Source organism: Vulpes vulpes, chromosome 7, assembly GCF_048418805.1.
Source record: "Vulpes vulpes isolate BD-2025 chromosome 7, VulVul3, whole genome shotgun sequence".
Taxonomy (NCBI): Eukaryota; Metazoa; Chordata; class Mammalia; order Carnivora; family Canidae; genus Vulpes; species Vulpes vulpes.
The window spans coordinates 111,594,438-111,616,900 of record NC_132786.1 but is presented as its reverse complement, the minus strand read 5'-3'; the positions used below and the strand labels follow the sequence as shown (position 1 = coordinate 111,616,900).

General features: G+C 39.7%; 1 protein-coding gene and 1 pseudogene across 1 annotated transcript in view; both read right to left on the bottom strand.

The window, feature by feature from the left end:
- NPSR1 (neuropeptide S receptor 1) overlaps positions 1-22,463 on the bottom strand; it is a 145,033-nt gene that overhangs the window by 67,485 nt on the left and 55,085 nt on the right. The window lies entirely within an intron of this gene.
- Positions 4,295-5,595, bottom strand: LOC112935412 (developmentally-regulated GTP-binding protein 1 pseudogene; annotated as a pseudogene).

Genomic DNA, 22,463 nt, shown 5'->3' with positions numbered 1-22,463 from the left:
TCTAGAGGGGCTCAAGGCTCAAGTTTTGCTTCTCAGCAGCGGCCTGATGTCTAGGCTCTTGTCGCCCGCACATGCCCCCTGGCCTTTCCCATTTCTGGGTCCAGGTAGCCTAGCTTTTCAGCTTTTCCTCCAACTCACTTGAAATTCAAAAGCTAAGAAGTAGATGATTTTTTTTTGCTTTGTTTTTGTGTTCCTTTAATAAACCTTCGTTATGGCAGTAAAAGCCTTATGATATAGTTGTCCAAATGGAGGATTATGTAGTGATCAAAATGCTAAAGAGGAGAGGGGGAAGAAGCAAAAACATCAGACAGTTACACTAGATTTTTAAAACTTGCTTGCAGTCATTCTTAGAGTTAGAGAAAATTAAGCCTTAAGGAAAATGATTGGGAGTTTTCAATTTCTCTATGTTCCCAAGGTTGATAGCTTCCCAAAGTTGCCAAGGGCAATTCCCCAGGGTAATTCTGGATGCACTGGAGAAAAATAATTCATTAAATAAATGGATGCTTTGGGAAAGCGCTTCTCAAAGTGTGTCTGAGGACACCCCTCAGGGTCCTGAGACCCTCGATCTATCAGGTCGAAACCATTTTCACAGTAACACTAAGCCTCTATTTCCTTGTTTACTTTGTTTTCTCCTGAGTGTGCTGTAGCCTGTGGGAAATTCCTCTGCAAACGTAAACACCTGTGTATGCACAGGAAACAGATGTACAAAGATCTCATATGTTAGAAATATCAGATAAACAATATTGTATTGCTTTTAAAAACATGAAAACAAGGCAGAGGATTCTAAATGTGATGAGATTAAAAGACAACTGTAACTGAGCAGATATATTATAACAAGCACAAAATAGAACTTTTAGACATGTAGAAAAATTACATGGTAATTGAAATTAAAATCTCAATAAACACTGCTAAATAGAAGATTGGAACCAGATGAAAAGAGAACTGGAAGTTTAAAGATATGTCCGAAGAAATTATCCTGAAGGCAATGGAGACACAAGGAGGTGGATCAAAGAGAAGTTCAGACACACAGTGAATAGAATGAGAAAGTCCAATGAAAATCTCATTGCAGGTTCAGAAGATGATAAAGAGAATGGAAAAGAGGCATTATTCAAAGAGACAGTGGCTATGAATTCTCTGTAATTGAAGGATGCCAGCCCTCAGATATAAGAAAACTGGCAAAGTCTAGATCCCACACAATTTTCAGACAACAGCAGATTTAGGATGAGGAAAGAGTTTGTGTTGTTTTGAATCACAAACAAAACAGAGGGGGCATTCTGAAAAAAAACCTGGGGGATCAGGGCTTCTTAAAGGAATTCCGAGAGTTTCAGACACAAAAAAGTCATAGGGAGACTCTATCTGTGTCCAAGGTCAACACTAGGAAGAAGGCCTGGCCATCAGAAATCACTTGGGTGGTTCAGCCAACATGTGTTGACACTTGTCAGGGTCACCCAGCCTCAGGACTGGTTTCATGAATTCTCAGACAAGTATGGAGAAAACCTTATAGAAACCTTCCTTTCTGGGAGTTTCGAAGGGAGGGAGGGAGACAGGAAAGGGCAGAAAATATTTGAAGAAATAATGGCCAAAATTCTCCCCAACTTGAAAAAAGACATAACTCTATACATGCAAAAATCCCAATGAATTTCCAGCGGGATAAACTTAAAGAGATGTGCTCCAAAACACATCATCGCTAAACTGTTGAAAGCCAGAGAGAAAGACAGAAAGCAGTAGAAGAGAAGTGACTTGACAGATACGAGGGATCCACCTCTTATGCTCCCCCTGGTCTTCTTATCCAGAGGACTCCTACCCCCTTGTAGCAGGTGGTCATACTGCATAGAACTAGGCCCATGAGTACTCACTCTAAGGAGAGAAGAAAATAGAAATAGCTACAACATAAAAACACAAAATGTTCCTAAAAAAGAATATATCAGGCAAATATTAACTAAAACAAAGATGCTGTGGCTACACCAATAGAAGATAAAATCTTAAAAGCTAAGAGCATTACTGAAGATAGAGTTACTGAATATTGATTAGAAGTTTAATTCACTGAGAAGATGTGACAATTCTAAACTTGTTAGAATAAATAAAGTAAAAAATAATAGAACTACAGGGAGACATAGACAAATGTATTGCCATACCAGCAGATTTTAGCATCTTCTTTTAGTTATTTACGGATCAAGTAAAGAAAACAGTCACTAAGGATAGAAAAGATTTGAATTACACAATAAACAACCTTGACTTGATATAAATATATAAGTATTGCTCCTCAAATCTGGAGAACGCATATTTTGAAAGGCACATAGCACATTATAAGATTGTTATGCACTAGACCATGTGTCAAGTTTCATCCAATTTCAAAAGCATCTAAAACATACGAGACATTAAGCTAACAATAACAAAGACATAACTAGACAAGCCTGGCATTTTTGAAAATTAAAAAACATACTTCTAAATAACAATTTGTCCAAGAATAAACTGTGATAGAAATTATAGATTAATTAATCATAATGGGATAGTAATGAAAATAATACCTGTCAGAACTTGTGAGAGGAGATTAAAGCATCTTTGAGAAATTCTTGTGATCCTTAAATGCTTATTTTAGAAAAGAAGAAAGTATGAAAAGAAATTATCTAAGTATCTAACTTAAGAAGCTTGGCAATGGTGGAGGTGGTATTACTGAAAGTGGCAGCATAGAGAGCTCCCTCGTTCCTAATGTCAAAAACTAGTAAGCCAGTAGAAACTCTCAGAATCAGCTTTCAAAGAACTCTGAAAGATAGTAAAACAAAACAAAACAAAAAACGAACAAGCAAAGAAACAAAGAAACAAACAAACAGAAAACTTAGAACAACTGGGGGAAAGCCTAAGGCATTGCTGCATTGTGGTGAGACAGTGCTATGGTATTTTATTTTATTTTTTTATTTTTAAAGATTTTTGTTTATTCCTGAGAAACAGAGAAAGAGAGGCAGAGACATAGGCAGAGGGAGAAGCAGGCTCCCCATAGGGAGCCCAATGTGAGACTCAATCCCAGGACCCTGGGATCACACCTTGAACCAAAGGCAGATGCTCAACCACTGAGCCACCCAGGTGACCCTGCTATGTCATTTTAAATTGCATGCTTGGCATACCCCACTCTCCAGATCGGCTGTGGCCATAAAAACACTGTGCTCCTCGTGGAGGTTGCTAGTGCCACGGGGATCATTATGAATCTTATTTTGAAAGAGCTGTGATTGTGTTTTGACCTGTCTGGCAATTCCCCTTAGCACTGGTACAAAGTATGGCCTCATATCACCTGACTTGGAGTGTTCCCAGGGCTGAAGAGCTCCCCAAGTGACACTTGCTGAAAATATTTAAAGACAAAGGTATTGAATACAGTAGTATGGAGCAAAAAATAGTAATAGGGACAAGCAACAGATAAAGCAAAAAGCCAGGGAAAGGTGAGGTTGGCAAAGAAGATATTTGGGGGAATAAAGGCTTTCAAAGAACCCATGAGCACAGAATGTGTGCTTACACACATTCTCAGGGCTTCATGAATTCTCAGACAAGTCTGGAGGAAACCTTATAGAAGCTTTCCTTTCTGGGAGTTCCAGAGGGAGAGACAGAGACAGAAAAGGGCAGAAAATATTTGAAGAAATAATGGCTCAAACTCTCCCCAATTTGAAGAAAGACATGACTCTATATATGCAAGAATCCTAATAAATTCCAAGTGGGATAAACTCCAAGACACATCATAGCTAAACTGTTGAAAGCCAGAGAGAAAGACAGAAAGTAGTAGAAGAGAAGTGACTTGACATATACAAGGGATCCTCCATAAGACTAGCAGCATATTTCTTTTCTGGAACTATGGAGGCTAGAAGGCAGTGGGATGACATATTTAGAGTGCTGAAAGAAAAAAACTGTCAATCAAGTTTTATGTCCAGCAAAATCACTTTTTAAAGATGAAGCAGAATTTAAGACATTCCCAGATGAAAAACAAAAATATTTCACCAGTGGACATGCCCTAGGAGAAATGTTAAAGGGAGTCCTTCAGGCTGAAATGAAAGGCCACTAAACAGCAACTAGAAGTCATGTGAAAAAATAAGGAACAACAGTAAAGTTTCACAGCAAAGGTAACTATAAAAGCTAGTATTATTGCATTTCTTTTTTGTTGTTGTTGCAGTCACATTTTTATCCATTTCTAAGACCAAGCTCCCAAGTAACCCCTTCTGCAGCTGCCTCACTGTATATACCCATCCTTATTCAATCCATCCCCAAACAAATTCTGACAATGACACATGAGCTGCACATAGCTGGCTGGCCTAGCAAGTCCTTTATGCAGTTGAATTTAGAAGGTGACACCAAGGTAAGACAACTAAAGTTCCAGTTTGAGGGCCTCCATCTCCCTCCCCTGAATCCTGATCCACTGGCTGCCAAAGCTGGAAAGGGTTTGGGATAGGGTGCTTGGTCACAGGAAAAGCTGCTATGGTTGGCCCAGCAGATGGGGAGAAGGGAAGGTTTCACTTCTTCACAATCTGAATGACATCCTCGTCCTCCAACATATGGTCTTTACCCACTTTTTGAGGATTATGTTTCACAGACAAACCCCAGACCAGAGCATATTTAAATTCTTTGATAAGATTTTTGTGAATCTTCATGCAGAAATCCTCCACTGTAGTCCTGGAATAAGGCAGCACCACTGCAGATGTATAATCGGGCAACTGGCCTTTGGGTTGGTGTAAATCCTCACTAGTTTCAGATAGTCCCGGATCTTTTCCAATAGGTCATCAAAATTCCAGCAGTGATGGGCAGAAATGGGTACACAGTGAGGCACCTTATAGATGATATCCAATTCCTCAATGGAGATCTGATCAATCTTATTCAACATATAGATACAAGGGATATAAACTCTGTTTCCTTCCACCACATTGATGAGGTCGTCTGCTGTGGCATCAATGCAGAGTCACATCAGCATTGTGAATTTTGTATTCAGCCCGAATGCTCTTCACAGTCTCAGCATCCAGCTCACTCTGAGGGTGAGTGGCCATGAGATTAATGCCTCCTTTATCCTTCTTCTTAAAGCCAATGTTGGGGGATTTGCTGTTCAAACGAATGCCAAAGACTTTCAGCTCATTTTCAATTATCTTTTTATGTCTCAAGGGTTTCAGGACATCCAGAACAATCAGGATCAAGTTACATGGTCAGGCTACTGCAATGACTTGGCAACCTCTACCTTTCCCATGCTTTGCACCTTCAATGATACCTGGAAGATCCAGGAGCTGGGATCTTGGCACCTTTGTATCTGATGACACCAGGCACAGTGGCCAGAGTAGTGAACTCATAGGATGCCACCTCAGAATATACCCCTGCCAGGTTACTAAGCAGTGTTGACTTCCCCACTGATGGAAAACCCACAAACCCAATTCAAGCATCATCTGTCTGGGCCACATCAAAACCTTCTCCTGGCCCACCACCACCACCACCACCTTTTGGGATAATGAGTTCTCTGTGAAGATTAGCAAGGTGAGCCTTAAGCAGCCCTGGGGGTGTGCTGTGGTCTTGTTCTTTTGAGTCCAAGCCATCTTGGTTGGCTTCAATCTCTGTGATCTTCACTGTGCTGCTCATGATGGCGAGTCACAGGGAGGTCTATTATTGCATTTCTTGTAAGTATTGTAATTTTTCTTTCTTGTTCAATACAATTAATTAATTAATTAATATTAGAGAGAGAAAGAAAGAGTGTAAGCAGTGGGGAGGGCAGAGGGAGAGGGAAAGAGAGAGAATCTTAAACCAGGAATCTTAAGCCTGACACAGGGCTCAATCTCATGGACCTGAAATCATGCTGAACCAAAATCAAGATTTGGATGTTTAACTGACTGAGTCACCTGGGAGCTCCTGTTCAATATGATTTAAAAGACAATTGCATAAAGCTGTAATGATAAATGTATGCTAATGGGCACACAACGTATAAAGATGTAATTTGTGGCCAGCAACAGCAAAAAGGATGAACTTGTAAAGACACAAAGTTTTTGTACATTGTTGAAACTAAGTTGGTATTAATTTTCAAACTTGATTGTAGGAATTATGACATTACAAAATTAAGGTATTTATTATAATCCCATGCGTAGCCACTAAGAAAAAAATAAAAATCCCACAGAAATAAGTAATTAGAAAAACTATGCACTAGAAAAATATCAATTATTCCTAAAAGGAGGCAGCAATAAAAAAAAATCAGGAACAAATAAGCTATAAGCAGAAAACAAAAAGCGAAATGGTAGAAGTAAATCTTCCTTTGTTAGTGATTACTTTAGATATAAATGGATTAAACTAATCAAAAGGTAGAGAATTGACAGAAATCATTATTCAGTTATATGTTGTTTAAGAGACACTCATTTTAGTTTCAAAGACACAAATAGGATGAAACTAAAAGAAGAGGGAAAAAAATCCAAGCAAGTAGTAACCGAAAAAGAGCTGTTGTGGCATTACTAGTTCATTCATCAATAACTATTCATTAAATGGCCCACTATGTGCCAGACACTCTTCTAAGTGTAGTGAATAAAACAGATAAAAATCTTCCTTTCCTGGAGCTTACACTCCAGTGGCCATTAGTGGATATATTTGAAGGTTGAGACAACTGCATTTCCTGATAGACTGGAAATAGAGTGTGAAAGCAAGAGTCAAACATATCTCTGAGGTTTGGGTCCTAAGTAACTCTAAGAATGGCATTGCCATGAATTGAAGTGGTTCTATATCTTCTAGATTCCACACTTTCCAGGAACCGTATTTTCTAGATTCACCTTCCCTATGCTGTTCCAAGTTAGAGTTTTTCAATGAGAAATTTGAGAGGCAAAAGTGAGGAGAGATCATTCTGTCAGTAGGTCATGGAAAGCACATGTATAGGCAGCTTCGAAATTTACAGTGTCTTCTCCAGCTTCTGGAAGAGCCTGTTTTGCTTTCTGAGGGTGAGACAGTTGGTGGGAGATTTGCCACAAAACCTGAGAATTGCTACAGCTCTCCAGAGAACATTTGAGAGCCACTGGCTTTGGGGTGGGTCTTTCCTTGACCTTCTGGCTTCTTGGTCTTCATTTTTCTGACCATGATCACATTTGAGAAGGCACCCATTTAACTACTACATTCCTTTATTCCTATAATCTTTACAGTGATTTTGGTTTAATGACAAAATCTGGACTGAGGCAGGTAGGAAAGGTTCCAAGTGGAGTAGATTTAGGGAGACAGGATCAGAAATTCAGCTCTGGATATGGATTGTCTGAGACATCTTTTTGTGGCAATGTCTAGGAGGGTTGCATATTCAAGTCTAGAATTTAGAAGTGAGGTCTAATCTGGAGATGTAAATGGAAAAATTATTGGCATATAGATAATATGTCAAGTCATGCTGCTGGATGAGATCACTAAGGAAGTGGATGTGGCCAGGGAAGGGTAAAGATATGAGAACCAAGTTTTGGAACACCCTAAACTAAGAGATCAGAGAAAAGACCAGACATGGAAAGGAGGCAGGGAAGGAGGAACGAGTGGGGTGGGATAAAAATCAGGAGAGTACGGTGTTCTGAAAGGCAAGTTTGGAAAGTATTTCAAACAGTGGGGAGTGATCAGCTAAGTCAAATTCTGCTGACAGGTCGATCAAGATGTCTGAGAACTGAACATCAGTTGATTATGTTTACTATACATATGGAAGCTAGAGAAAAGTAAAAAGTTGGGAGAGGAGGTGAATCAAGTATTTTATCATCACCAAAAACAACATTTTTCTGCACTTCTTTTTTCTATGAAAAGCTTTATTTTTTTATATAGCTAAGTCCACTGTGCATATATAATCCTCTACCTTGCTTTTCATTTACTTTATGAGTTTTTTCTATACTATTACAAATTTATTATTAACATTATTTTTAATGATACATTATATTCTTTGAGGGGCTGTAGCATATGTTATTTAACTGTTCCTTCAATGTTGAACATTTAAGTTGTTTACAATTTTCTGCGGTTATAAATAGCCGTGTGATAAAAATCTCTTTGCAAAAAGCTTCATCAGCGGTTTTAGATGACTTCCCGGGGGTAGATTATCAAAACCTTAACTGCTATTTTTTAAAAAAGAACATTTTTAAAGCTCTGTTTCAGGCTTTTGGAAATTAACTCATTAAGCATTACTTTTCACGAGATCCATTTTGTTTTCCCTAGAGCCTGAGGTTAAGAACTCCTACTTTTTCAGCTCTTATATTCCAATAATCACCCAATTTATTTTATGGAGGAAAGAGGGAAGGCTGGCATGGCATTTGCGGGGAACATATGTATAGGACCCAGATATGTATTCACTTATTCATTCATCTATTTATTCATTCATTTATTCATTCATTTATTCATTTATCAAAGCCAACAAAGTAGAAAAGAGGCATAGGGCTCTGGGATAAGAAATGAGAGGGATGGCCCTGTTCTGAATGGTGCAAGTTGGCCTTCATTTTAGCTTTTTCCTCCAGCGTTTTTTTTTTTTTTCTCTGAAACCTCCAGGGCCTCTCCATGAAGCATGGCCATCTCTGTGCGCCTAGCTGTGCATGGAGGTTGGAAAGGGAACATAGTAATCCATGGACTATTCCTGGGATTCACAGGATGCTGGTGAGGCTCAAAGGAATAAAAAATTGGAGACTCACTAAAGTTTTACTGGTCACCGGTCATTATTGCTTACCCTACATATATTTCTGCTGATGATGGTATACAATCATCCTTTTCCCAACCAGGTCTTAATGCACATGATTTAGGTGGTGTTGACTTCATTCCTCCCACCAAGGGTAGACTAGTGACCCAGATCAATCAGAGTAGCCCATCCCATGGCCATAGTGATTAGCTACTAGCTCTAAGGATAAGCCTAGTGCTGGTGGAGTCCTTTGTAGGGTGAGAGATCCTGCCTAAGAGAAAGATACAACCATTAAATGGGGAGAGAACAGCAAGAGACGGTAGTAAGGCCAGCAGGAGGTGAAAGAGAAGATACTTGCAGGTAGACACTGGTTTTCAAGAAGAGTGAAACCTAATAATTGCTATGAAACTTCATGGCCCTTTAGACCAATTTGCCGAGAAACACTGTTCTCCGAGGAGATGCTCTACCTCAATCTTAAAGAAAAGAAATGATAAATCTAATCTCAGGAGCAAAATCCACATAATGAAATATTGCTATTTCAATACCCAGATCTCCCTTGAGAGTAGGCATGTACAGTCAAGCCATTTCCCTTTTGCCTTTTGAGAGCATATGATTTTCCTGACATTAGCCAACCAATTTGAAATTTTTTTTTCAAATAATAGAGGTTTTCTTTGCTGACTGTCCCTCCAAGGTTATAGGATAGTAGGACAGGCTGGGTTTTGAGGAGACTATAGCTGTAACATATTCAAAGCTTGAAATATGTTTAACTGTAAGAAGATCCTCCGTATTTTCCATCATAATGACTGCCTATCCTCCAAGCTGTCCAAGACCTACACCTTGAAGTTACATACTCCCAATTCCTCCATTTCTATCAGTCATGATCAAATTCTAACTCCTGAATGTTTTTTTTTTTTTAAATTCATCCACATCTATCACCATTGCTTGGCTTAAACAGCAGAATTCCCAACCCTCATCTTGCATCAGCATCATCTGGGGAATTTTAAAAAATATCAGTGCCCAGGTGTCACTCCTAGAGATTCTGATATTAATGATCAGAATGGTATTCGGGAATCTGTAGTCTCAAGAGCTCTTCAACTGACTGTCATATCCAGCCAGGGTTGAGAAGCACTGGATTTGAGGCTAATGTGAGATCCTTATCATCTCTTTAAGATTATGAAAATATTCTAAATTGTCATCTTGACTCCTGCAGTCTAGTTTCTTTCCAATCTGTCCTCCACTCCACTTCCTGGGAAATTTTTTGGGGGAATTGATTTCCAGTAGAACCTATCTGTCACTGCCATGATTGTGACCCTTCCCTTCTATGACCTTAACCCAAATGTATGGCTGAAAACACAACCTTATAGTGGGCCACCCACCCGCATCTCTTCAATATAAACTCCTATGCCGTTTCCCTTCCAGTGTTTCCTACTCCAGTACCAAAGCAGTCTTTGGTATTCATAAGAGAAATACCTTAAGACAGTTGTGACATTCTATTTTCTTGGATGTCATGTAATTTCTTTCCATACAGTGCAGTATATTATACCTGAAAAATTTGTGACTTCAATGACTCTTATAAATGCAGAACTAAGGTAATTTAAATATCAAGTACAGTACATTTTATCATGAAAATAACCTCCACACAGTGTTGCATTGCATCTCTATAGTAATACTGACCAAAAAATGATGAATGGGTGAAGTATTCTGGTAGAGTCCACATTTGTACAGAGGTGTGATTAAGAAGCCCTCTCCTCACAAAGCCCTGTTACTTAAATTCTGCAAAGGAAAAACTATTTCCTAAAATTTCCAACCAACTTTTATTTTTCAGCGTATGCTTCCAAAGCCTTAATGGTACTTTCACTGTGCATGGGTTCCTATAAAGAGTCAGACTCCTGCTAACACTCTAAGTTCACCATCATTTGATCATTTATTGTATCTCTAACCAGATGAGCAATTTTTGGATTGGTTCAGGCAATCATTAAACCAGATTCATGAGTAGCCTTTAGTTCTTTCTAAATGCTATACTCATTATCATTCAAACTTTAACAAACAGATGAGTTAATATTTGTCATTTATCTGCAACTTCTTTTTTTTCTGTCCAAGAACTAATAATCTCTCACTCGTTACAGGCGCCACAAGCACTGGGAGTAAACACCATTTTGTGCTCACTTTTTACAAAATAACAGCCTCACTGTAGAAATGTACATGTGTATTTGCAGATAAAGATGTTTAGTAGAAATGTGCCTTCTGAGTAGTCAGCTGGTCTCACATCACCAGTTTCATGATGTACTTTGCACAATGACCTTAAACTGTGAATGAGTCACATCCAGTCTCAGTGAAATTAAAATTGCTAAGATGTCAGGGACCTCTGGTATGGATACTCAAATAGTCCAGAAGCCACCCTAGAATTCTGGTATGGAGAAACAGAATGGTCCAAAAGCCACCATGGCAATTCTCAGTAAGTTGCCTGGATGATGAGCCAATAGAGATAATCAGGTTTTTCCTGTGTCAGGAGATGGAGCTGCACTTGTACTCAACTTCCTGGGTCTCAAGCAGGCAGCTGTCATTCCTAAGCAACTATTGTAAACAACTGACACCTAAACCACCTGCCTAATGCCCAGGTGATCTTTTTCTTGTCTCTCCAACTCCCTTCCCCACCACTGATAAACTTGCCCTAGTTCTTGATAGATAAGAAAGGTGAACAACTGGAGAACCTGAGTCTGTTCTGGGAGGTACACCCAAGACTTGCCCCAGTACTTCCCAGGGGGAGTGTTTAGAGAAACACACTTTTTTTTCCCCTTAGATTTGCTTTGCAAATTTCATTGAAAACTCTGTCTGGTACACATAACCTGTGAGGGGATCTTTAACCTGAGCCCTTTTACATGATAAACTTTTAGTGTCACTTGTGAATTCTGGAAAGTGAGAAGCCGAAGTGTCATTTGTTTTTATAATGACACGACTGTGCCCCATCCTGTCTTGTGTCCCTCTCCCTTTGCACATTCTGTTCTTCTGCCTATCATCCCTTCCTCCACTAACCACCTGGAAACCACTAGTGGGATTTTGAGATCCATCTGTGTGATAGTAACCCTCATCCCCTGGCCCTCATCCAAGGCAGAGATAAAGCACACCTGTCCTCCATGCTACTGATAGGTGCAAAACAGACATAGGCAATTCTCAGTACTGAGGCATTATTCTCCAGGATTGGCCCATCCTAGAAGGCAAGGCTTACCAAAGCTATATATTTTTTATGTATAATTAATTTTGTATTACATAAATAGTATGTATTTCTAAAAAAATGAGAAAGGACCGAAAAGCTAAATATGACCCAGAAATAAACACTTCCTAACCGTTTTGTTGATACCATTTCAGATTTTATTAAGAACTGGCCTGATGCCCTACCAATTTCTTGAAAGCTACTTTCTTTTCTTAGTAGGAAAATATGGCAGGTCATTGTTATCCTTATTTGCACTCATTTAGTTAGTGGAACATTAAACATTTAAAATAGGCTGACTGGTAAATTGCATTTTCTTTTTGTGTTTTACCTGTTCACATATTTGTGCTTATTTCTTTTTTTTTTTAAATTTTTAAAATTTTATTTATTTATTTATTTATGATAGTCACAGAGAGAGAGAGAGGCAGAGACACAGGCAGAGGGAGAAGCAGGCTCCATGCACCGGGAGCCCGATGCGGGATTCGATCCCGGGTCCCCAGGATCGTGCCCTGGGCCAAAGGCAGGCGCCAAACCGCTGCGCCACCCAGGGATCCCTTATTTCTTTATCTTAAGTATTTTTCTTTGATTTGTCAGATATCTTTAGTTGGTGAGCGTATTAATGATGTCGGAAAGACGTTAGGGTTCGAAGCCGACAGCCAAGAAAGAATTCTTGAGATATATGGTGTAAAAAGGTGATTTTATTTTATTAAAGCACGGGGACAAGACCTATGGGCAAGAAGAGCTGCACAGGGATCATGAGGAGTGGCCCATTAGATGCTTTCAAGTTGGGAGGGGGTCAGGGGCAGCGTAAGTCTCTAAGGAATTTGGAAGCAATGTTCCAGGACCTTGAGGGGCTAGCTATCATTTGGGAAAAGTTCATTTATTACTGTCTAATAAAGCCTGAGTCATGAGACCCTTCAGATGTATATCAGTGGGTCATGTGCTTGGGGGATGATTGCCAACATGTATCTTGAGGGTTAGGGGTAGAGATGAAGGAGGTTTCCAAAGGAATATGTTAAAGTAGACAACCTAGGAGTTGTGCTAAGATTGCCTGTTGCCCTTAGCAAAGTGTCAACATCTAGGCAGTGAAGTCCCTAGAGGAAGGTCACTCTGCTTGTTTCAAGGATTGACAATGGGCTGGCTGTAGGCAGTAAGGAAATTGTTTTTTTTTTTTTTTTGGCAGTAATAAAATTTAATAATTTTTCTTCTGCTGTGGTTTCCCACATCATTAACTTGTGATCAGCTATGCAAATACTACTTGTATTGTAAATATTCTAATTAGTTTATAATTTTATTTTTTAATTTTCACTTTATAACAACTTAAGTTTTGTTTTATATATTTTTTCGAACCTGCTAATAATCAGTTCTTGAAATCACACTTAGAAATACTTTCTACCTTTATATCACACTTAGAAAAATACATCCTCATCCTAATTATTGAATTTTTTTTCCCTAAAAACAATTTCATGTTTATATTGGAATCTTTAACCTGCTTCATTGCTTATTTAAGCAAACCTCTTTCCTTTTTTTTCCAAAAGATTTTATTTATTTATTTAATTTATTTGACAGACAGAGACCACAAGCAGAGGAAGTGGGCGAGGGAGAAGCAGGCTCCCCACCAAGCAGGGAGCCCCGTTTGGGGCTTGATTCCAGGATCCTGGGATCAGGACTCAATCTGAAGGCAGACACTTAACTGACTGAGCCACCTGGCTGCCCCGGTAGGTCATGTGCTTGGGGGATGAACTTCTCTCCTCTCTTCCCTCCTCTAGCCAATTCTTTTTGACTCACCGACTGTTTTTGATATTGGGGAAATAGCAGTGAACAAAGATGATACAGTTCCTGTCTTCCTAGAGTTAATATTTTAATGAGAAAAACAGATAATAAACACAAAACCTAAATAAATATAGATTATAATGTTACAGAGTGATAAGTGTTATAATAAAATACCAGAGGAGTAAGGAGCTAGAGAATGGGATGGGAGTGTTATATAAGGAAGCCAGACATGGCCTCTGTACATTGGCTCCTACATTGCTTATTTCTTCACAGCAGGCTGGGATCTGTTAGCTCAGAAGCTCACTGGCACCAAACTCAAAATTTTAAATCCAATTTTTTTAAACACAGCCCCAAAAAACAGATTTTCAGCGTGCCTGCTTTGTAGGCCCTGAAGCCGTGTCCAACATCTGCTAGCCACAGATAAGATAAGCTCTGGGGCTCTACAGATCTCAAGCTGATGCTGTCAACTTCGGGGTTCCCTGCAGTGCCACTGAGAGGCATCATCTAGACACATGAACCTTCTCGATTCTATGTCCCGCCTGGCCTCCTGTCCTTCTGAGCCGTGACCCTCACTGCATAGCCTCTGGGTCACGTTGTCATGAAGAACTTCCTCACATACAAACTTGTCAAAGTAGCACCTAAATGAAGCTTGTGTGCATCACTGCCACCTCGTGGTCTATCTTTCTCATTGATCACCCGAGGAAATCCCTCAAACCCTCTCTGGGGTGCTGCTCTTTTACTTAGAGAGGCCAAGGAAGGCCTCACTCTGAGGAGGAAACGCTGAACAAGAGACCAGGAGGAGCTTTGGCAGAAGAAGGCAGTTCAAGTCGGAGGGAAGAGCAAGGGGGGAGGGGGGGTGCTGCGGCAGCACAGAGCTGAGAATATGCTGGAAAGCAGGAGCATGGATCAGCCATTGCTTATTCATCCACCTTCCCCCCATCCCTTATTCATTTCAAAAGCACTTTTCTTATATTTTAAAGTCTTATGTATATTTGATTTGCTTCTGGCCTTTCATTCTGTTCCTTCGCTTTCAGATCTTAAGCCAACACAGACTTGTTTTGGGATGAGCAGCTACATTTTATTTAATGTTTTCCTTATAGAAAATTTCTCGGAAAATATCAGGAGTGTATGTTCCCAGATGTGCTTTAAAATAATATCTGCTAGTTTTAAATTAAATATCCAGTTGACGGGGTATGTGGGGGGCTCAGTTGGTTGAGCATCTGTCATCTGCTCAGGTCATAATCCTGGGGTCCTAGGATAGAGCCCAGCATCTGGCCCTGCTCAGGGGAAACTGCTTCCCCCTTCACCCCCCTTTGTGCTCTCTCTCTTTCAAATAAATCAATAAATCAATAAAGTCTTTAAAAAAATCCAGGGGAAGTCTTCATCTGAATTGTATGAAACTAAAATTTTGATTCCAGGATAACTAGAGTCTTCACAAGCTGGTGTCTTTTGATCAGAAACACCGAACAGATTTTCAATTATTAAATTTTTAAATGCCACTTAGTTACCTGTTCATATAAGTCACTACATTTATTTTTAAAGTGGATTCACATGTACTTTGTGTTTTGGTTGCTCTATGAAAATTTAATACATAGTTTTTTTTTATTATATTTTCTAATAGGTTATTGCTAGTACATAGGAAAGCTAATTGCTTTTTATATTTGTTGGTTTTATAATCAGCTAATTTAATTAAATCGCCTATTAGACCCAATGGACTTTCCAAACAATCTTGCATTTTCTTTTTAGATAGTCACATCATTTGCAAACTGATAATTTCACTCATTTTTTTTCACTTGCATCTTTTACTATATTGTTTTCTTATTGGATTGCATCAGCCAAATTCCTTAGAGAGTTTCCTTTTGAACTGCAGAATCTTTGTATGTGTTCATTGATTTTTCTATCACAGGTATTTTTTCAAGATGCTTAAATTTTGCAAAGTTCAGGGGTACATCTGTTCTCTGGGATCGAACACATTTTGACTCTTTCATTCACAAGGAGATGGAAATTTCAGGAAACAGAGGCAAACAGAGATCAGTCAATAGGTTTTGCTTTTCTTTTATTCCTTCTTAAGTGGAAGAAAAAGCAGTCTCCAGGGATGACCTGTACTGCCATAGCCCTCAGCAGGATGGGACTCTTGTGCAGCCTGGACTCTGGGGCTGACAAGGCCCCCTGGGAGAGGATGCTGTGCTCAGAAGGTTGTACTTAGAGCTGAACCTTGAGTGGGGGAAATGGGTGACAGCTCTTCCCAAGGGTCGGTGGGAGGTGCTTGGAAACCCTGATCGCTTTCTTTAGGTCAGAAACTATGAACCCACTGAGAAATAGAATCTCACTTTCATTTTTCTCTTGGGGGGCAGAGGAACAAACAAGCTTTCTCTCCAGCATTTAGCAGCAATATAAAAAGCAAGCAAAAATGTTTTCTGAACAAAAAGGGACTGTAACAAAGAGTTTGCAGACAGATTATATGTCCTCTCTTTGCTCCTATTTATCTCTTATCTGGGGAGAGACCCACAGAGACTATGGCCAGTCGTCAACACCTCCAGGCCAGGGGGCTTTCTTATGGGAAGACACTTGGTGCATGTAGCCTGTCAAGGCCTCAGGCCTAGCAGAGGGGTCCTTCCTGAGGCTCTTTCCCAGTACCTGCCTCAGAACTGAGCTTTTTTCTTTCACAGACGATGCAACACTTATTTAAATCCTAGGATGATCCCTGAAAAACCTGAGGTGAGCAGACATAGGTTCTCATAGGTTCTCTAGTTCCAGATCAAGACCTAGTTTTTTTTTTTTCTTTTTTTATTAAGAAACTAAGCAAAAGCACTAGCCCCACCTGGTGCTTTTTTTTTATTAGAGTATTTTTTTCATTTAAATTCAATTAATTCAGATAGAGTGTATTATGAGTTTCAGAGATAGAGTTCAGTGATTCCTCAGTCTTATATTACACTCAGAGCTCTTGAGCTCTGCAAGGGACTGAGGCACTGCCATCACCCTTTCTAGCACCACCACCCAGGTAAGAACTGGCTCCACCATGTACACCCCCAGTCCAGCCTCGTCCACTTCCAGCATGACTCCTTCACCCAGTATGGACTGGGAGGATCATCGCCATGATCTGATGCTCTGTGACTGGGTCTGGCTCATTGCTTCCATGACGGATACCTAGAATGTCTTTTATTTGTAGCTCTTGGTTTTCTGAGTTCTGGAATTGAGAATGGAGTCTTGCTCGGTATCCCTTTCACTTGCTACAAAGGGAAACCTACAAAGGTGGGTTTCTGTTTTCTCACATGTTGGCTTTCCATGTCACCTGCTCTGAGTCTGGTAAAGTCTGATTTTTCCCCCACATGGATAGCACTCTTTCCTGGTGTCAGGCATATAGCTTTGCTCTTTCCTCCTATATTTGTGTTATATTATTTTAATGAGAAAGTTTTTGGGGAGGGCAAGTTCGCTCACATAGGCTCAGTTAGCCAACTTGAAACGGAAGGCAGGATTCTTCTGCGGTGTCGTGGGGTGCTCCCAATCCATGCATTTATAAGTAACTCTCAGATCCAGACTTTATAAGAATAAAAATGGTTTGTGAGATCAGCTGAGCCTATACTATAAGGACTATGAGCTATTCATTTATGTCATAGATGCACTCATCCATCCAGCTACTTGCTTATTTGTTCATTCCTTGACTTCCTGCATGGCATTATTGAATATTTTAGTCCACACTTGAACAAAATCCTGTGGTGGTGGTTACACGGATTTACACATGTGGTAAAAGGCACAGAGCGCCACACACACATTCTACCTACATCAGTTTCCTGATTTTGATATTGTATTAAAGTTATGCAAAATGTTATGCAAAAACCACTGGGGAAACTAGATGAAAGGTACAGAGGATCCTCTCTCTACTGTTTTTGTAGCTGCCTTCGAATTTATTATTATTTCAAAATATGTTAAGAATAAAGCAAACAAGATAAACATGAGTCTTGCCTCCTTGGAGATCGCTACTTATCAATGAATTGTGAAACACTGCACATGTGTTTGAAGATGGGTATCCACTTCCTTTTTTAAAAAACAGATTTCATTTTTTTAAAGCAGCTTTAGGTTCATAGCAAAATTGAGAGGAAGATACAGGGTTTCTAGTATCTAGTACCCCTGCCCCCTCACATCACAATCTCCTCCACTAGCAACACCCTGTCCCAGAGTGGTATGTTGGTTGCAATCCATGAACCTACATCGACACATGGTTTTGTTACCAACCAAAGTTCATAGTTTACATTAGGGTTCATTCTGGATGCTACTCGTTCCCTGGTGTTGACAAATAATGCTATCTCTCCACCTTTGCAGTGGCATACAGAATAGTTTCAATGTCCTAAAAATCCTGTCTATTCATCCCTCCTTTCCCCCTAACTTCTGGCAACCACTGATGTTTGTACTTCTTCCAGTTCAATTTTAAAATAGTATGGCGTTAGAATAGTTTTATCTCTCCCAAAATGTCATATAGTTGGAATCACACAGTACGCAGCCTTTTCAGACTGGCTTCCTTCACTTAGTAATATGCATTTGCGTTTCTCTCTGTCTTTTCATGATTGGATAACTCTTTTTCAGCACACAATACTATTTCATTGTTTATGGATTTACCATCCATCCATTTATACCCTTCTGAAGGACATAAGGTTGCTTCCAAGTTTTGGCAATATGAATAAAGCTGTTATAACAATCCATGTGCGGGTTTTCCTGTGGACATAAATTTTTGGCTCCTTTCGGTAGATACCAAGGAGTGCAATTGCTGGATTGTGTGGTTAAGAGTCTGCTTAGTTTTGTGAGAAACTGCCAAACTGTCTTCCAAAGTGGCTGCACCATTTTGTATTCCCACCAGCAATAAATGATAGTGACTGTGCTCCACATCCTCACCAGCATTTGGTGTTGTCAGGGTTCCAGGTTTTGGCCATTCTCAAAGGGATATAGTGGTAACTCATTGCTGTTTTAGTTTGCAGTTTCCTAATGACGTATAATGCGGGGCATCTTTTCAAATGCTTATTTACTATCTGTATATTGTCTTTAGTGAAATGTCCGTTCAGATCTTCTGCCCATTTTAAAAATCAGGTTGTGGGGCAGCCCTGGTGGCTCAGCAGTTTAGCGCTATCTTCCACCCAGGGCGCGATCCTGGAGACCCGGGGTCGAGTCCCATGTCGGTCTCCCTGCATGGAGCCTGCTTCTCCCTCTGCCTGTTTCTCTCTCTCTCTCTCTCTCTCTCTCTCTCTGTGTGTGTGTGTGTGTGTGTGTCTAATAAACAAATAAAAAATCTTTCAAAAAAATCAGGTTGTTTTCTTACTGTTAACTTTTAAGAGTTCTTTGTGTGTATTTTAACTGATAGGCCTTTATCAGATGTGTCTTTTGAAAATATCTCCTCCCAGTCTGTGGCTTGTTTTCTCACTGTCTTGGTCACTTTCCTTTTTATTATCAAGCGGGTGACAACCGATAGCTGGTATAGTATAGGAAACCACCTCCCCACTGGGTTTTGCCCTCTTTCTGGGGACCTACTGTGAGGGTTCTGATGATGAGGCCAGCATCTGAGCTCTCTTAACCTGCGTATAACCTGGTTCCACTGTCTATAATTTGTGCAGCATGGCTAAACTTCTTAATCTCTCTGTTCTCAGTATCCTCCATCACAGCTGGAGATAAAACCAACACTTTTCCTAGGGCAGCTGTCAGGATAGAACGAGCCAATTCCGGCATAGGATTTGGTGTTGTTGAGAGGACATAGTAAATTCTTCAGAAGTTTAATTATGACATGCATGGTGACACCCCTTTTGGCTTTAGTGTTTTTAATTACTAAGTTTTAGTCTTTTGAGTACTTTCTTTTTTTGCAACATGAGTGGTTTCGGGAATGGTTATAAAAATGGTGTTGGTAGTCACCTTGTGGCAGTCGGCAGGCTAAGTTTCAGAGCTCCCCTCCCTTTTTATTCTTTTCTAAAGTAGACTTTGAGTGTGTCACCCATTTGGTAGTTTGGTGATGCTTGCTGTCTATTATCATTAGACATTCTCTCGTCCAACCCCATAAGCATCAGCCATGCTATAAGCATCCTACAGTACTATTTTATACTTTTCATAATCTACAATGATAATAATAATGACTCCTATTCATCGATTGCCTACTGTAATCCACACACTTGTGCTAAGCACTTTGCATATATATACTATCATTAATTTTCACATATGATCATCCCCAGTAATAAATGGGAAAATTAGACTTAAATAATTAACTTACTTGCCACATTCAGCTGGTTGGTGAGACATAGAGCTGAGATTTGACCCCAGACCCTGTGACTCCAAGTTTCTAACCATGAGGTGCATACCACTGTTAAATATCCTACTTAGAGATTCTTGAAACAGTGCTCCAAAACCATCTGAGTAAGAGTAACTTTGAGGAGGTTGTTAAAAAAAAAATCCAGCTTCCCGGATCCTACCCAGACCTGTTGAATCACGCTGTCTGCTTTCTCTCCCTTTCTGAGCATACCTTATTGCTGCAAACGTTTTACACTTTATCAGAAGAAACAATCTTCCAGCTCCTGGGAGCAGAGAACAGATGCCAGGAAGTGAAGTTGTGTGGGCTTCTGGGTAGAACTGAATGAGTTTATATCCAACCGTGAACAAAGGCTGCCAAACTCTGGGGAAAACTTATATAACATGCTTTCCTTCTCTAGAGTTCTCGGGTTTATTTTTCTGAGTCTGTTTCTGTGGCAATATGGCTACACTATTTAGAGGTTTTCCTTTATGCTAGCTACACCATTTTTTCCAGATCTAGTTATAGGAAGTGAGGAAAAGAAAGTCAAACTTAATTATGTTTTTGGAGGAAACCCTCTAGTAATCCAGGTTTGGGTGACTTTGAGGGCAAAAGTCAAAGTAAAAGTATAATGGGGCTTTCTTGAAAATAGCATATTCTTTAAAATAAAAGCCTAACTCTTCAGTGTGGGAGGTAGATGGGTTTTGGTTCAACTAAGTGGATAAGTTTCCTCTCTGACATCTATAGAAATTAGGTTATCTTCTTTGTGTGATTGTTGTAAAGACAAAATGAGACATGTTCACAATAGGGCCTGGCAAACTGACAAACATTCATACTATTTTATTATGATTATTATCATTACTATTGTTACAAACTATAACTGGTAAGACATGTTGAGTAGATCAAGGGGGAAAGAAGTCTTTTGATAAAGAATTTCCATGAAGAGTTGAAATAGAAATTCCAATGACCTAGTCCTACTTTAAATGTCTGCTAACGAGAGATTGATAATTACAGCCCATTTTATTTGGCATCATTTAGAAATTTGGAAGCCCTTCAGTCTGTATATAAAGGATGCTTTTGTTCAAACCCTCAGGTTCTTGGAGTCCTCAGGGAGAGCCTGTCAGTGTGATGAATCTTCATCTTCTGACAGGACCTCCGATCTGCTAGATGGTATTTTGGAGCGGGTCCTTGGGGAAAGGACATTTCAGTCCCAGTGAAGGTCACAGTGATGATCACTGGGCAATGGGACATTGCTCTGCTAGTGTAAGTCACTGGGGTCAAACGTGTTACTATTTCCTAGAAACAGAAACTGTGCTGTGCTTGGCTGATGCAGGATTCCCAGGAGTTCTCCATTCAGGAGTAAATGAAGCGCTCAGCAGAGAATAACCCCGTTCTGCACAGAGGCCTTGGGCAGTATCGCCTGGGGATTGCTTCAACCAAGATGAATGGATTCACTGGGACTTAATGTGCTCAGAGGTTGGGGGGTGGGGGGTGTAGGGTGGGGAGCAGTGCTTCCCTATCCCTTTGAAAATGTTAATTCAAATCTGGTGAGTATGTTTGCAGTTTGGCAGGGAAAGGCCATGGTGAGACAGGTCAAATAATGAGGCCCACACTTCTGGCTGAAACGGTCTTCCCCTCCTCTCCATGTGGCTGACTCTTCCTTATTCTTTAAAACTCAGAGGAGACAGGATTTCTTGCTGCACTGTTCGGTAATTATCTGCAGCTTCACTCCCATATCGCCCCAATCTCCAGCCTCAGCGCTCCCTTGTCATTGGAATGACTCAAGTCTGCCCATTTTGTCCATCTGCGCTGCTGCTTGCTGGCTGGCTTTGGGCGCCTGTCACCTCTCACCTGACTTGCTCCAATTACTGTGTCTCATCCTGGCCCTTGCTCCTGTCTCTATCCTTGAAAATCGAATATGTCACAGCCCTGTTTAAATCTCTTACGTGTAACTTGCAGAAAAACTAAAAAAGCCAGAGAAGCCAAACACAAACCAATATAAGCCAGAAAATAACAAGCTTGGAAGATCCTCCCATCCAGATATAACTATTAACATTTAATTGCAGAGATTTTTAGATTTATTTTCTATTTATATACGTATGTTAATTTTTTCCAAAGTAGAATTATACCTTAAATATTGGGTTTTGACTTGCTTTTTTTTTTTACATGACAACATATCACAGCTTATTATCCTATAAATGGATTTTATCAGTATTGTTCTAGTGTATTTCATTATAAGTGAAATTATTGTTTCTACAGCCAATGTCACCACTGTTTTTCTAATTTTTTTTTCACTTTATAACACTTAGATTGTATCTTTGTTCAGAGACCATTATACCCATCCTTAATTAATTTCTTGAGAAATTTTAATAGAATTGTTAAGTCAAAGGTATATATATACATAAATATACTATGTGTATCTTTCTCAAATATAATATTTGGTAGATATTTTTAGTTTACAGCCATGTGTACCAATTACTTATGTTCATTTGTATTTTAATAACTTTAAGACTTCTATACCGTGACCTCTCCAATCTCAGGTCTTTAATTCTGTTCCAACTCTACACTGGTGTGGAATACGCTTAAGTTTATTTTTAAATGTTCTATAATAATGC